Source organism: Anopheles arabiensis, chromosome 2, assembly GCF_016920715.1.
Source record: "Anopheles arabiensis isolate DONGOLA chromosome 2, AaraD3, whole genome shotgun sequence".
Lineage (NCBI taxonomy): Eukaryota > Metazoa > Arthropoda > Insecta > Diptera > Culicidae > Anopheles > Anopheles arabiensis.
The window spans coordinates 84,364,071-84,380,394 of record NC_053517.1 but is presented as its reverse complement, the minus strand read 5'-3'; the positions used below and the strand labels follow the sequence as shown (position 1 = coordinate 84,380,394).

Below are 16,324 nucleotides of genomic sequence, written 5' to 3'. Positions count from 1 at the left end.
ACGAGCACGAAACCACCAAAACAAAATAAGAAGAAAAAATACATAAATAAAAAAAAACAGAAGCTTAGAACAACAATGTTCCCTTCAAGCGCACCAACTCCACCTGTGACTGTGGTTTGGTTTTTTGTTTGTGTGCTGTTGAGTGCGAGCGCACTTTCTTTTTGCTAAACGTCGCTTTATTATGCCAACCACAAAGAAAAACATTATGACACAATTCCGGTGAGGCCTCAAGCCAGCGCACACTCAAGCGCACGAGGTACATAGATTAAACATCAGCAGCGAAATCGTAGCAGAGAGAAATTATGCTTGTTAAAAAAAGAGCGAATATTCGCAAAACCATGGCATGAATTGGGGATTGAATATACGACTGGAAACAAAAACCTGGTCGATACGCACCGTAGCGATCATCTCACACGCACATTTAACTTCCTCGTTTGTGGGTGGCTTTTTTGTCTGAATGTCTGAGTGGAGAGAGAACGCACGCACGAGAATAAAAAAAAATCCACCACCACTGGCAAACGGAAATATCATACATCATCAGATTACCGTTGACAGTACACGCAAGAAATTGGTGGTCTCGGGGGAAGCACGAGTAGAGCACGCAAACCTACCGGCGCTACGGAAATACTCACAAATTCTCAATTTCCCGCTCCCGGGATCTTTCCAAAAAAAAAACCACAGCTGATGAAAGACTCACAGGCACCAGTAATAATTCTTTCACCTCCGGTAAACGCTTCCGTTTCCGCATTTTGTAATGCAATCCCCGGGACTGAGGCTTTTTCTCTCCTTTCTATTTCTGCGGCGCGTAGTAGGCAGGTAGAACAAAAAATCCCCAATAATGAAAGTAATTTATCGAGATAACACACATACACCTACCAATCGAGCGGCGAGACGCTTAGAACACTCGCAAAACGACAAAACTTAAAAGAAGATTGCGCACAGTCGTCCGCAAAGACACTCTTCGTCTTCATCGCTACCGGAGGTGGTTAAATTATCGCCGCTCGTTCACCGCGGTTCCGGTGTGCCAGTTGTTGCGTCTTTATCGCCGCTCAGCCAACACACACGCGCAGGCAAACTTTCACACATCAATCATGCAGAGGCAAGAACTGCTGCACGAACCCGCCCGACAGGACATACATTTTTAATTGCTCCCGCGATGCAAACATATGCGAGTGCCGGAGGAACGGTTGCCGGATGCGCGCTGTACTCTTTGAAGCAATCTTGGCACGAGTCAAGGTCTGTTTGCGTTTGCCAGGTCGGCGGCGGCGCGTATGAGTGTGTGTTTGTACTTGGGCAGTCGATCGTTTGATGTGAAACGCAGCATAAAATGAGGAAGGAAGGAAGGAAGGTTTGTTTGGTGTGTACTTTACGCTGTGCTATGCGTTGCGTTCGGTGGGTAAGAAATGCAATTAAAATAAGTTTTAAAGATTTTAAATAAATAAATCAAATTGGATTACTGCAAATGTGTTTTACATGGTGATTGTACAAAAAGAAACAACCATTTTTCCGCTGAAATCATGCCAAACATAAAATAATACGTTTTTATTTTTTAACAGTACCATCTAGACATGGTAAATGAGTATGACAGTAAGACACTTTTGTACGCGACTCTTACCACCTCTCTTTACAAAAACTTGATCTTTAAACGTATAAAGATACACACACACAAAAATTCGCTCAGAATTTACACGTTGTATCATCGGATATGTTTTTTGGAATTTGTACTCTCCTTCCCGGAAAACTGGTACCAACAACTCAACACTACCCTGCTGCGTTACAAGAAAAGTGAAAAAGTAAACATAAGTGAGCAGCAGAGTACCGTGCACACGTAGAGCAGAACAAAAAACATCAGCAAACGATAACCCCACGGACGAACGAGTCAAGAAGTTAAGCTTAGTGTTTAAGTTGATAAAAATTTGCTCCTCACGAAATGGTACCACCCCACACGCGAAACACATCCCTCCTGCTGTGGTTGTTGTTCTTCTTCTGCTTCCGAGCAGTCAACGAAAGCAGCAGCTCGTGTTTGACTTTTTGCATTTTCACTCTTTCGTTCACACAAATTTGTGAGTGTGTGTGTGTGTTGTTCTTGCGACGGAGAAATGTAAAATCTTATCCGCTTCACACGTGTCCCGAAATGGGTGTTGCTGTTTGTGTGCGCGTCTTTAAAGAGCTCACATTTTGCTTCACAGCACCCTACAGCACACGGCCAGACACATTTCGGTGCGCAACTTTATGCTTGTGCTTGTGAATAGCGGAGCGGTTAAAATGAGTATTTTATAATACTGCAGGAAAGCATATCGATGCGAAGCCACACCGGGTCGTGTGTGTGTGTGTGTGTGCTCTTGAACATTGGGTATCGTCTGAGGGTCATTGACCTCGAGGATAACATACATCGCCGTACGAAGGGTCCCGCTGAGGGTAATTTAGAAGCACCGATCGAGACACGACGCACCTCCTGGACTGTAAACAACTTTGTAACGATTGGTACCATTTATCAACCTGCAAGATACAACCTTCGACGATGCTTTCTCGCTGTCACCAAATTCATAAAGATAGTTTTGAAAAGCTTCAAGCTTATCAAATTCAGAAATGACACTCTAAACAATAAAAACGTCGTTAGAAAATGTTTGTTCAGTGTGGGAAAATTAACAAAAACAGGTTTGTTGTTTGCAGGACAAAAATGTAAAATACTATAAAATTGCATAAATGTAGGCGCAAACCACAAACTATACAAGTCGATCAATTCATCAGGCACAAATGCTATTATATAGTTTTGATTAAAATGATGTTTCTATATGCATATCAAATTTGTATGGAAGTATTGATTTCAAAGCTTCATGCTAAATTTAGCATTGTTTGAGATGTTCAACCAAACTTTCTCTCAAACAACAGTATATTGCATACCTTCTGGCGTTAGAACATATCCTGAAAGAGTTTTGCACTTCATTTGCGGTACCCAACAAGCAAACATAACACCTTCTTTAGCTCAACACACATCGCGATCCCTTACCGATACCATCACACTGCCACCATAGAAATCGTGTTTCAGCTTTAATAGCGCAACCCACCGGAAAGCGACGAATTTCGAGCAAATTTCATCGTATTTATGTTACTCGAAAGCACATTGTTTCGATGGGTACCCTTCTCGCAAGGTACGTTTGCTTCTTTCCCACTCCAGAGAGCAAAAAAAAAAGGGATCCCTGCGGAGTACTGCCTACGGATGGTTTGCTGACGTACACAGGCACACTGTTTGCAAGGACGCGAAACCAAAACAAAAAAGCAAAAAAGCACCAAAATAAAAAAGAGGCAGCGAATTGCCCGTTTCTCTACCAGCATGAAACAAACACACACCGTGCAGCAAACGGCAAAAAAGCATGTACCGTCCGAGCAAAAAAGTAAGGGATTTTGCGTGCGAATATACCGTTTTCCCCTGCAATCTTCTACTTTTCTGGCCCGGGTTTTTTTTTGTTTTGCTTTGTTTTTCGTTGTGCGTTCATCCTCGTCCCAACCTGATATTGGGCAATGTTTGTGTGCAATCACGCAGGTTAATATTTGCTTTTTCTTACACACACACACACACCACACCTGTCACACATCTTGCCACAGCATGGGTCCTTATCCCCACACCCCAGAAAGTACCACCCATACGGTTAAAGGTGCTGCGCCTGACGGCATTACCTCGACGGCACACACGCACGGTGGAAAACTGATTTCGTCACCTCTCGCACCGCACGCCACAACGCACAAGCACACACGTGACTGTGTACATGCGAGCGTGTTAAAATGCGTACGTGCATGTGTGTGAGTGTGTTTGAGTAAGTGTGTGTGGTGGCGTAATTAATGCTACTAGAGAGTTTTGTGTTGCTGTTTTTCTCGTTTTACTCCATCGTTCACGCGGGGACATCAAAGCAAATGAAGTGGAATGGGACGTAGCTTCAGGGAGGAGTGGAAGGTGTAGAGAGGCAGCAGCAACCCTTACTGCGCATACGGTACGCAGAATATGTTGTGAATATTTTATCAGCTCACTTTTGGAACTTTTGGCAAAGGGTGGTAAGCAATCTGTGACTAGAAAGAGAGGAAGAGATCGCCTAGAGCGCGTCTGGTGGACTTTTTTTGTACTTGGTAAGAAAAATGGAAGGTAATGCGAGGGATGGGACACGCTCTACGAGAGGTAAAGAGGTAAACTGAAACTCTGTCCTTAACCAAAAGTCAAACACATGCACTTAGCTTGAGTGAAATTAATGGATTTCGTAGGAAACGCCGGTCCTGGGAATGTCTTCCTACATACGCACACGTGGTCACGGGCGTTGGAAGGGCGGAGTAGGTGGAGGGAAATGTTTGAGCGGGAGATTTTTTTCCCCATAATGAACTTGTTGTAAAGTTTGAAATAATGGCCAATCCTACGCCTCACAAGCAGAGCTTGATTAGAGCTGCTCTGTTTGTGTGTGTGTGTGTGTGTGTGTGTGTGTGTGTGTGTGTGCTTTTATTTCGTCTTTTCGATTAGGAAATTGAAACTGCTCGAGGATCTTAAGAATCTTGCCCAGCTGGCTCATCTGTTGAAAGAAATTGAATTTCGTGCCAAAACTGGTTGCTTAAAACTTAAAATGAACACACAAATCCCCGAGAGAAACTTGAGCCACGAAACTGATCCTTCCGGTCACTGGTCAAAGACCCAAGAATGCTCCGTTTCGTCTCTCGCTATCTCTCTATATGGACTGGACCAGGAAAATAACGCAATAACAACAGCAGCAGCAGCAGCAACAGAAAAACCTTAAATCCACTCCAAAAGAAAGCCTCCCTTTCGCTGCTCCCACAGGGGAGCGGGCGGGCTTGGGAATGAACTTCGAGACGCACCGAAAAAGGCGGCACCAGTAAAGTTCTGCTCATTCATGCTGCTGTGGCAACGAAGGGAACTGGGGAAGGTAATTGCGCCCCTAAGGCGTGTTGTTGTAGCTGGGCTGGGCATTATCATAAGGACTTGTCATCCTACCGAATGGACCGACCGGCTCTGCCAGTTGCAAAGACGGGTGCGCCCGCGCGCACGCTCTCTCACACTGATAAACATGGGGATTGGATTATTTATTTCTCGAGTGTGCCACCTGGAGCTACTCCACGGACGGGACCCGACCAAATTTGACTTTTCCCGAAAGACCCTCGGGAAACGAACTAAACAAAAAAAAATATACCCCCCTCAGCTCAGCACGAGGTCATTGTGCTTGCCGTTTGTGGCGTCGTTGTACACTTCCTTCCTGTTTTACATTCGCAAAACAGGGGGGAGGGGAGTAGCAGAATCCTTGAACCGTGGTGAATCCCGGCGTGAAATGTGTCTTACTTCCTGTTGTTGTTGTTGTTGTTGCTGTTGCTGATGTCCAGGGCCCAGTTTTTGGAGCCCGAGCACGAAATGTCTGGCAGCCGAAAAATGGGGCCCAACATTGGCGACCGGATTTAAGGCTGCGGAGAATGTCTTCAGCAAGGGTCCCCGTCCCGATTCCGCTGAGACTGGAAAGGATGTTGCAAGCGCCAAGCTCTCCAGGGATGGGAAGAAGATACGGAATGTAAGGAAAAGCCACTACAACGACAGTCACAAAAAACCCCCACCGAAGAAAGAATCCAAATCCGGAACAGGCGAACGCCGCTGGGGCTGAAAAATACCTTCGCTTCTTCGGTTGCTAAGCGCAACACTCACACACATACACACACACACTGCTGTTACCTGCTGCTGGCAGTTTGCTTCTTAAGCTTGCGTTATAAAGTGGAATTGAATCTGTAACGGGACACACTGGAAGCCACAAACACATACACGCGCACAGTGAAAGGAAGTTGGGTAGGTATGGCATTTGGCAGCCAGTTTGAACTTGCCGCAGTTTGCAGGAACTTTGGTGGCCACCGGCGGGCAAATTCCTGCAAATTCTTTTTTAACTTGTAAAAGGACGGCGGGCCAACACACCAACAAAGTCAGCTTCGTCGTCACGGTTGCCTGGGCCGGGGTGTTTGCCGCCGGCATTGGGCTTCTATTCAATTCCAACTTCTCTGTGCTAGAGACCACCCGGAGTGGAGCGACGGCACCACTTCTTCGGGTGTTGCTCACTTGTTTATTTAGATATTCGACCTGGCGCTGGTAGATAAAAATTGGTAATATTCTTCCCTTTCATTCTCATCATTATGCTCCTTGGGGAGGATGTGAAGGGAACGAAATACAAAGCGTACTGGGCCAGCTGGAATCAGGGAACTGGGTCAGAATTACCTCTGTTGTCGCCGTGTCGGAATGATTACCACCCTGCAGCCTCAGGTGCAAATAATTCGATGAGAGTTTAGGGTGGGAGAAACAAAACACGAGGGAAGCTATGAATGGATGCTTGCTGAAGATGTACACTTGTATGTATCATGTACTTTGGAGAGGATCATTGGTAATAAATTTAGTCGTTGTCTTGTTGATGTATTGGATCGGGAGATTGAGCTCAATGAAACAGAGTATTAGAGCCAATAAAGTGATGCAATATGGTAATTTTTGAAGCCTAACCTTAACAAACAATAATGTTCGTATGTTATTGGTTGGAGGGATGTATTCAAATATTTGATTTAAAAATATATTATAAACACAACTGCGGAAAAAAATTACCGCAAAAAATGATGATAATAAAAAATGTACAAAAATTATATTAGTTATACAGATTTCATAATTTAGGTTCTTCACTAGACTGATAAAGGGCTCAGCCTGATTTAACGTTTCAAGTGACATTTCATCATCATTTATAATTGATGTCGCTTAAATTACAACGATTTTACGCAAAAATTCAAAATTGATAACCAAAAAGTAACGTTTTATCCAAAATAGCATACATTTAGGCGCACGAAGCATTTAATGATTCAAACAGAACTTTGAAACATGTTTGGTCGTTAAAATCCTATTATTTAACTAATTGTCTCAATTCGATAAAATGTCTTAGTGCCGTTTCAAAAGTTAGATAGGATTATATCTTGTTCACAGAAATAACTTTAAATCAAATCGCCTATAAGTGTGCAAACTGTCTCTATACTTAACTGTTTGCTGCGCTGCGCATTCAATTGCATACCTTTTGGCGTATTTTATTGAAAGCCGTGCGGATACAACGAAAAAAACAAGCAGGTTAGTATCATTTAATCCATTCCTATCTCATTAAATGATTACTTTTGTAACGTGATAACAAACCCGCCAACAAAACTGGTGAACAATTTGCCACAGCAAACGACTACCACAATGTACAATGCAGCAAATGCGTTATCCAATCATTGCCCGTCAACCTTTAGCCTCCACTCGGTGTAACGAGAACCCGATTCATATCGCTACTCCTGGCAAGCGATTTTATTTCCACCGTGTAGCGACATTTCATCGAGCGGGAGCAAAAATAAAAAAAAAACGTTCAAAATATAAAACTTTGTTATTTCCTCCTGCACTCGCTCGCTGCAGCGGTGGCGGTTGCGCAGGGCTGATGATGGTGTACGACCACTTTTTCTGTTTTTTTTTTACTTGCTTTGCCTCACTGTTGTGTGCCACAGTTTCCGTTTGGTGAAATAAACCAATAGAAAATATTGCACCAGATCAGCAAAGGGCACGGTCGTAATCTTATTTCTTCCTGCGCGGCACTGGAGAAGCGGCGAGAAGAGCGCGGTGCAATTGGGCACCGGTAGTGAAGGATAAGATTTTCCTTCTCCCTGCCGTTCGGTTCTATCGTTGCTTTAAAACAGCGCTGTTTTTCTTTCGCTTCCTCCGATACCCAATTGAGGCTATGTGCGGTGGCAAACAAGACGTGTACAAAGTAAAAGCTCTTCACTACCCAGAGGTCGGCAGACGGTAGAGCTTGGGGTGAGCAAATCAACGAAAAGCAAAACCAGAACGAAGGTAAAGCGAACACAAGCAATCTTGCAATCCGTACATTATTTAAGAAGATTTGGCAAACCTTCCTATTTGCTTCATATTTCTTTCCACCCAGCAAGGGGCCAGGAGCTGGCAGGCGGGCATTAGCCGGTAGCCGACGCGTAGTAATTGTGGCTCCCGACCCGGCAGCAGGCAGACAGACGGGGTCGGGTCGGGTCAGATGAGCCAGCCCGGAATTGGTTGCTTTATTGCATCTTCAGACGATTCCACTTCAAGTGCTGCGAGTAAAGGGACGAGGAAAAGGCAGCGATCCTAAACGATCAGAAATGCACATTCCCGAAGCCGCACCGCGCACAGTCGGAAGTGGCAACCGCGAAGTTGGGTTTAGCCGGGCTAAGGATAAGCAAGCGAACGAGCGCTTGTGGTTTGAAAATCATAAATTCCATCAGCAGAAAAACGCACGCAAACACACATATACAGAGGTTTATCTCACAAGCACAGGTAAAGGAAGGAAGGTATGAAACTTTCTCCACTAGCATCGATCACCGAACGACCGACCGACCGACCGTGGAATGGCGCAAAGTCGCGTAATTTAGTTTCGCTAAGGTGATAAAAATGTTTTAATGGGAAATTGCAATCTGCGACGCACTGGTGGAGGAAATGGAGGAAGTAGGGCATTTGGGGCCGACCAAAAAAAAAGAGACCGAACCCAACGATATATTAACTGTCAGGCGAGATTCTGGCCCGGGTTAGTTGGCCACGGGTGTATTACGCCAAGCCGAGCCGCGTTGATTATGTTGTAAAATTAATTTTTACACGACGGGAAATTTTCTATTGAAAAGAAAAGATAAAGCTGCATGGGCAACGCAACCTAACAAGGAGCCAGCTCCCACAGCGAAATGACTTATTATGAAACTAACTAACCTGCTAACCAGCAACCCAGAGCCACTTTTCCACTGCACAAAGCCGATTAAAAAATGGTCCCTGTGTCGTCCGTCCCAGCAGCTTGCGGTTTACTACGCTATTCCCATTGGCCACTGCTACCTTTTACACTATAGGGTTTGCCAATAACAACAACCGAGTAAAAAAAAAAGTCCTAACAAATTGTCGCTATATTTCTTTAGCCTTTAGCCCCACGCCGCAAACACACCGGCGCAGAGGAAAACCGGTACAACAACGCCATTTGCATGCGAAAGTACTTCCGACGTGCACACACACACAACCACGCACTCATGCCTTCCTTTCTTCTGCAACATAAGCAACTGTCAAACGTTCAACGCGAGAGAGAAAGAGAGAACGAGCGAGAGAAAAAAAAAACCTGGAGCGATAATGAGACACTTTTACCATGCAACAAAGCTAGCGAGGCTGTCTTTTTTTAGCCCCGCTTTGGTGCCAAACACTCCGTTCTAAACGTTCATTTTTCATGCCTTTCTGGTACAGCAATCGTCTTGGGTGGAATTGGGCTGGGGCAGGCACGCAGGCAGCACACGTGTGCTGCTGGAAAGGAAAAATGCTGTTTACATGTTTTCATTTCCACCTTCCACGTGTCGCACTAGGTGGGGGAAAGAAAGTGCTTGTGAGGGAGACGTATTATAAAGTGTCCTGTTGTACGTGTGTGCGATTCACCTGCTTGCTGAAGCAAAATGGTAAACATTATTTTTCACAGTCTCCCATGGTTGCCATTTTTCTATGCTGCTTCGTTTCTTTTTTAAAAAAGCGTATTAACATGCAAAGAAGTGGGCTTCTTGTCAAAGCATCGCAAAGGGAACCTGGTATTGTATTTGAGGGTTCTGCTCCAAGCAACCCACAAAGCAAGAAGAATGTTTCGAAAACAAGGGTGCGAAAGAACAAATCCAAAATTAAAGCCAGCATTAATTAGAAACATAATCCCAAAATTCACAATAAACAGATGACTAAAAATAACACAAACATGCTACCGTCTAAAAATATGTCTTCATTCGAGCGAAAGGTCTTCCAAGGATGCTTGACCTCTCCGCCTTGGTTAATAATTGATTACACGATCGGCCTACACCGGCCGGACGCTAATATTTCATGTATCGTCATCCCAGCGTTCATATCTTAAGCTTTATCCTCGTGCCATGATTCGTCCTTCAACTTCCCCCGCCTTTGTCTTCAACGCCTAAATCGCCATCACTATTCGTTCACCATTACATAGCTCTTCTTCTTCAGCCTCACCGTTTTTATGTCACGCTGCTGCTCCATTCTTTCCAACGCCTAATGGAGAAGTTTTACGTTCTGTTTCGGTTCGGATTGTTTTGAATGTGTGAAGATATCTGTCGCTGGCCGTTGTTTCCCTTCCCTGTTGTTGCTTCATATTTTAGTGCGATGATCTGCGAAGCAAACAATAATTGATTCAATCGGCATAATGCTTCGGACTAATCCCGTAAAATTATTTATGACAGTCATCACCACCACCGTCGCCATCGGCAAGATGTGCTGCATCCACCGAGAGGTTGTTTTTTGTTCAGAAGAAGAGAGTAAAGCAAAAAATAAATGCGACCCCCACTCTCACTGACCAGCTTTTTTTCCATAAACGGCAGCGTGTTCTTTGTGTGGTCGATATTCTGGGTCGATTGAAATCCGATGACCGTAATCGTGTCGCAGCAGAACGGGCCTGGGCGGATAGGCGGTCAGCTAGCAGCTGCTGCGCAACGCAACCCAACGCAACGCTTCGGAATGAATGGAAACGCTTTTCATACGAGGCAGGATAACGTTTTATGCGCATACAAACACACACACACACACACACACACAAACACATACACATACAGCACGTGACACATCGTGTGCACGTACGTCGCCAAACGAGCGAGAACGAGAAGGATGGATACGGTACAAAGCTGATAAGGAAATGCTGCCATCATCAATAAAACTGAAATCCAATTAATTATGCTCGCATACCTTCTCGTCAGTTATGTGTTCCTTAGTTGGATGGCAACACTTAGGAGCGAAAAGGAACGGCGGACGAGGAAATGGTGATTCTCTCAGAACGGAAAATGAGAATCGTTGGGATTTGTTTGATAACATTTGTCATGTCGTGACATGTTTTCCCGTTGCGTTTTGGATACTCATCACGGAGGCGGAAAGTTGTCTGTTTCTTTTTGGAATCTGCTAACAACTTTATACATTTTCTTTGATGGTATATTGTTATTGACAACTTCTCTTACTTTGTTGCAGATAGTTGGGTTCGAGTTTGTATGCCATTACTTAATTTCGTTCGTTAACAACTCCTTCGTTCGTTGAAGGTTTTGTTTTTGCAAAAAATCAACAGCAAATGAACAAGTTTGAGAAGAAAAGTGGATAAGCACATTAATTGTCGAGACAAACATTTATCAAATAAATTCACGCATAGTTTAGAAAATATTTTTGGAGTAATGTAAACATGAAAATAATCCACATCTCTTATTCAACACTCATTATTCAAATTTCAGCCTGATTTTGACTAGATGCTTCGTCCGATTTTATAGGAACATAGCTAAAGAGTGTCATCAATGACGAGTGTAAAAAAAATCTCAAAGGTGATACTGTCCAGCGTAGCGTCCAGGTAGTGAACTGTCCAGAAAGCCTCAAAGTTTGATAATAGGTCAAAATATGAGGTTTCTGACCGACTGGCCGCGAGGTGATGGCCACTGCATAAAAACACCAATAAATAATTACTTGTAAGTTGTAACTGTACGTGATCATCATTTTCGTAATCGATTTGTTATACAAGTTATCTTCTTCTTCTGCATTCGTTCGAGTTGACGACTGTACCACGAGAATGGCAATACATACATGTTGTCTATGATCAGTCAATATGAACCTGAGACAGCTTTTGAAATCAGGTAATGAACATTTTCTTTCAGAAATTATCATAAACAGTAACTCAAATCAACATAATAAATGTACATTGATCTGTTTTATAAACCATTAAAGCAATTTTACCATTGACTTTAAATCGTACACGAACAATCGCCGTAAATAACCTCCAAACGGCAAATAAGCTCCTTCTAGCAATTTTATTACCACACACCAAAGTCCCTCATCAAAGGCATCGCTTTACCGTGCGTTCGGTGTGAAACGCATCCTTCAAACGGCGTGCGCTAGTGGAGGGGAAAGCGTTGTATCCCTCAAGAGGGAGGCGAAAAACAACATAAATCATCCGTTGACCTAGAAACCGACATCACTCCTTTTTTTCTCGTGGTGGTTGCCTTCTTTAAATCCTATAAATTTGCTACCCGGGGGCTAATCGAATCATTGTCAAACCGGAAATGGTTGTTCAACAATCCTCTTAATGGTTTTACGACCCCGTGCCCAGCCAGCCAGCCAGCCAGCCGGGCAGGGATACAAAGGTGGGACGAAGAACCACTGGGAGAGTGATGGTTTGTTGTTTGGTTTCTGTTTTCTGTCTTGCCTCTTGCCTCTTTTCCTAACATTGCCGTTAATCATACAGGAACCGTTTTGAGCCAAGAAGTTCTCCCCCTTTCATTCCACAACACATCCAAAGATGCTTAGCGACGTTGACGCAGACGAAACTCTTGCGCTTCTCGTAGGATGTGTGCAACTGAGATTTTTCTTTCTGCTTTTTACATACAGGGAATACTTGAAGAATAGACAAACGTATCGGAATGGCCGCCTACGAGCAACGATTTACACCTCTCGGCTGGGGCCCCAAACGCTCCCCTGTACACGGATTTTCCCCCTGTAAACGATGATTTTCCCAATTTGTACTGCTGGCAGCAGAGCGAAAGGGAGAAAAGTTGAAAGAGTAATATCCCGTTGCCCAGTAGGATCGTGTTTTATGTGCACAGCACCCGTGCGCGATCGTATATCAAAGCAAGAGTTTACTGTTTCTCAATTTTGTTTTCCTTTTGGATGTAAAAATTCCTCCTCCGGTTTGGCGTTCGTTTGGCAACTTCTTGCGCCTCAGAGACATTGGAAACGGGAATCAACTGAGAAGTTGAGATGAGACAAGGAAAAGTGTCATATTCAAACACACACACAGATAACGGTTAACGACATGTTTCGTGACGATGGTGATCGTGTTGAAGAAGCATGTTTATTATTTATCTCCATGCAACAAAATGGGCAAACTCGAGACTTTTTACTCTCTTGACGCTCTTCGGTATGAGTTTTGATTGTGCTTTTTCTATTTTTTTTCTTCTCATGACTAAAAGACAACTCTATCACTTGCAACGGCCACATTCATCGCCGAATTCGACTCTAAAACTCACGCTCAAATCATGTGAAAAACGATTCCAGCAATCGACTCTCGCTTGTTCGGGCTCAACGCCGTCCCGCTTCGGGCATGAATTTGATGAGCAAATAAAGCGCACTTTTATTACATTCCTCCAGGCGCTTTCCATTATCAATTCAGGCTGTCGATCATTGTGCCGGGAAAAAGGGTGCGTGTGTGTGTGTGTCCCTCCAGCGTCGCTCGCTGGCAAACAAACAAGGTGAAATAAAAGTACAGAACCAGCAGCGGGGAAAATTTCAGTCCACAACTGGGGGCGCTCCAACTCTCCGAAACCTCTCAACCGTTGTTGGCGTCTTCGCGTATAATCGTTTTTCCAATATTGCGGTTCTGACTTTTACGACCAGCGGTGTGTGTATTTTCTATTTATTTTTTTGTTTCTTATTCTTCAAAACTCCCCTTTCCGACAGCTACCTACCTCACCAGGTTCTCTCCATCATGCAGGACACCCCGCAGGGCAACCCAAAATGGAGCGAAGAGTCAATACATTTGTCAAATGACGCTCGGCGAAAAACGTGCTCCCGGGTGGTAATTGCATTGGGTTTGTGTTCTTTTTTCTTTCGTTTTTTGAACTCGTTTTTCCATGCTCACTCCAAGGGAGTAGATGACCGCCCCTGCTAACATGGCGAAAGAGTGAGTTCGGGGTGTAGGGTTTTTTTTTCCTTTGCTGTCTAATAAAAGGTGCCAACGCAGGGGTGGAAGGATTTATATTTAACCAACCAGTCAAAAAAATCGTCTCGCTTCTTGCTGGACAAAAATGAGAAAAAAACCCCAAGCAAAAAAGCGTCGGTGGACGTGCCTGAGAGGGAAAATAACTGTATTTAAAAATCCTGATGGTTGAATCGTGTTGCTGATTCCCTCCCCAACACGCGCCACAAAACCCGTAAAATGCCAATTGTCATTTCGGAGGAGGTTGCTGTACGTGAAGGGATTTTTGGTGATGCAAAAAAGGGGGAAGGTTTACTCGTAAAACTTGACTGGTTTCAGCATGTCGGGTTGGAATGATAGTTGCTTAATTTTGGACCTAAAATCGGACTCCAATGTCTTGCTAGAGTCGAGCAACATTAGTTCTTTTCTTCCTCGGATGAAGTAATTGGTGTAGAATTTTGAAGAATGTTTGTGCGTCTCCTTTGGAGAAATTAGATGATTTATCGAAGCTTTAAGCTTTTTTTTAAATAAGTCATCAAAATAATGAAGAAAATAATCATCAACCTACAAACATAACAAACTGCGACACATTTTCACTCAATTCGAATCCATTTCCACCTCATCCGATCCGCCTCTAGAATGCATTCATTAATCATTACAAAATCTATCTCAACCACTTCACCCGCACACCCGCACACACACACACACTCATAACATGCCAACCCACAGCATCCCTCCTCGAGATCTATTGACAGCAAACAACAGCAAAAAAAGCACATCAAATCAAAACTAAATCGCTAACATACGTTTGACAGAGTTTTTCGGTGTCCACTAGTAAAGCGAACATAATTTGTCCTCTTGGACGAGAAGCAAGCTCGGTCGAAAATAATGCTCCCTGCTCCCCGAGGGACCTCCTTTGCCGGTGTTGTGGCTGTGCTGTGAAAGCTTCTCTGAAACCCCTGTGCCGAATGGGAAATCTATGTTGCTTTTCCATCCACCGCATCCCCCCACCGGCAAACGGACGTCAAAGGAAGAATAAATCAACGTTAATGATTTATGATCTAGGGTACGATTTCTTGTCCGGCTTTTTTTTATTTTTCTCTCGATTTCTTCCATTTCCTCTAGGGAGGAAGAAGAGGGGGAGAAAATTAAGCAGGGCGGATGAAGTGGGCGCCGGTAGAGCTGGCGGAATCACTACAGCTAGTGCCGATAGATAGACCGAACGATGCGCGTTTGCGCTCTTCCCGAAAGACCAGCCACCATCCTGCGATGGGGTTGTGCTCTAGGCGGTGACCGAGCGACCGAGGCGAGGGAAAGATGTTGTGTATTTTATCAAATTAAAAGCATCTCGCTTCCATTAACTTGCCCCCAGCCGTAGGGCAACAGCGTGTAGGGTGAAACGGAGCGCGCAAGGAAACTGTCCCGCAGGGCAGCAATTGAAGGACGCACGGATTGGTGCGGCATGTCGGAGGTCATGCTCTATTGGTGGAGATCGTCCGAAAAAAGGAGCTCCATTAAGGTGAAATGAATTCATTCATAATTCAGGCACCGAAAAAGTGACACTCAGTGCGCCCGGTGCTCGGTAGGCTCCCCTCCCCCGAAAGGCTAATGTTACCGGCGGAGGTCGCTTTATAGCCTGAGAAACGAGAAATGTCACTTCAACGGATTGAAGCAGCCGGATGGTGAAGCGGTTGTGTAGGAGGGTTGTAGATATAAGAGCTTTTGGTGCAGGTGTACCTCAACAAAGCGCAGAGCAGGACGTTGCGCACTTCAGGTTCCGTCGAATCGAATGAGAAATTGGAGATGTTGTTCGAGTCGATTAGCTTGCGAAGTCGAAAGCGTAGGTGCGAAAGCCTCCGAAAGTTGTAGTGCTGGCGTTGGCTCAATTTTCAGGCTTGTAGGTGAGTTTGTAAGTGCACGCGTTTAGTTACACGCTCTGCTTCTTGGAATACATGGGTACCTCCCGCACGGTACACACTTTGCGATATCTTACATCCCGAAAACATCCACGCACCAGGCAAAACAAAGCAAAGACTTTTGCTAAGAGCTGAAATTAAACCCGCATAAAACTTCGCACTTAACCAGCAGTAGGACCAGTTCTAATTTTTACTGATTGTAACGACCGATTCACTGTGACGCAAATAACATGAGCAACTTGCGCTCCTTCAGAGCGTTTTATGCTTTATGTCGTGTGTCTTCTTTCCGTCCCATTTTCGTAATATTGACGTGTTGGAACACATCATCATAACTTCCTCGGACTGGTAAAGAAAACGACAAAGATGCTAACGACCACCACCATGACGATGGGGACGTGGCGATGTAATAGACTCCCGCTGACTCTTATACCTTGTGGACGGTGGTGCGCACTTGGGCCCAAACAGTGTTGGACCGTGTTGTTAAGTCATGTCACGTAGTGCAATGTATGGTAATATCATTTCCTGTAACATGCCATCTCGGTTTTGGATTCCAGTGCGACTCAACCAACCAACGGGAGAAGCGGTTGTGTCAGTGTGTGAGTGTGTGTGAAGCTACGTGGAGTAAAAGTTGCCAACTTTGAAGCAGGAATG

The 16,324-nt window shown here is 44.4% G+C and overlaps 1 protein-coding gene across 6 annotated transcripts in view; it reads right to left on the bottom strand.

Annotated features, from left to right (window-relative positions):
• The window catches only part of LOC120896588 (Krueppel-like factor luna), a 302,013-nt gene that overhangs the window by 150,371 nt on the left and 135,318 nt on the right, over positions 1-16,324 (bottom strand). The gene's annotated exons all lie outside the window — the stretch shown is intronic.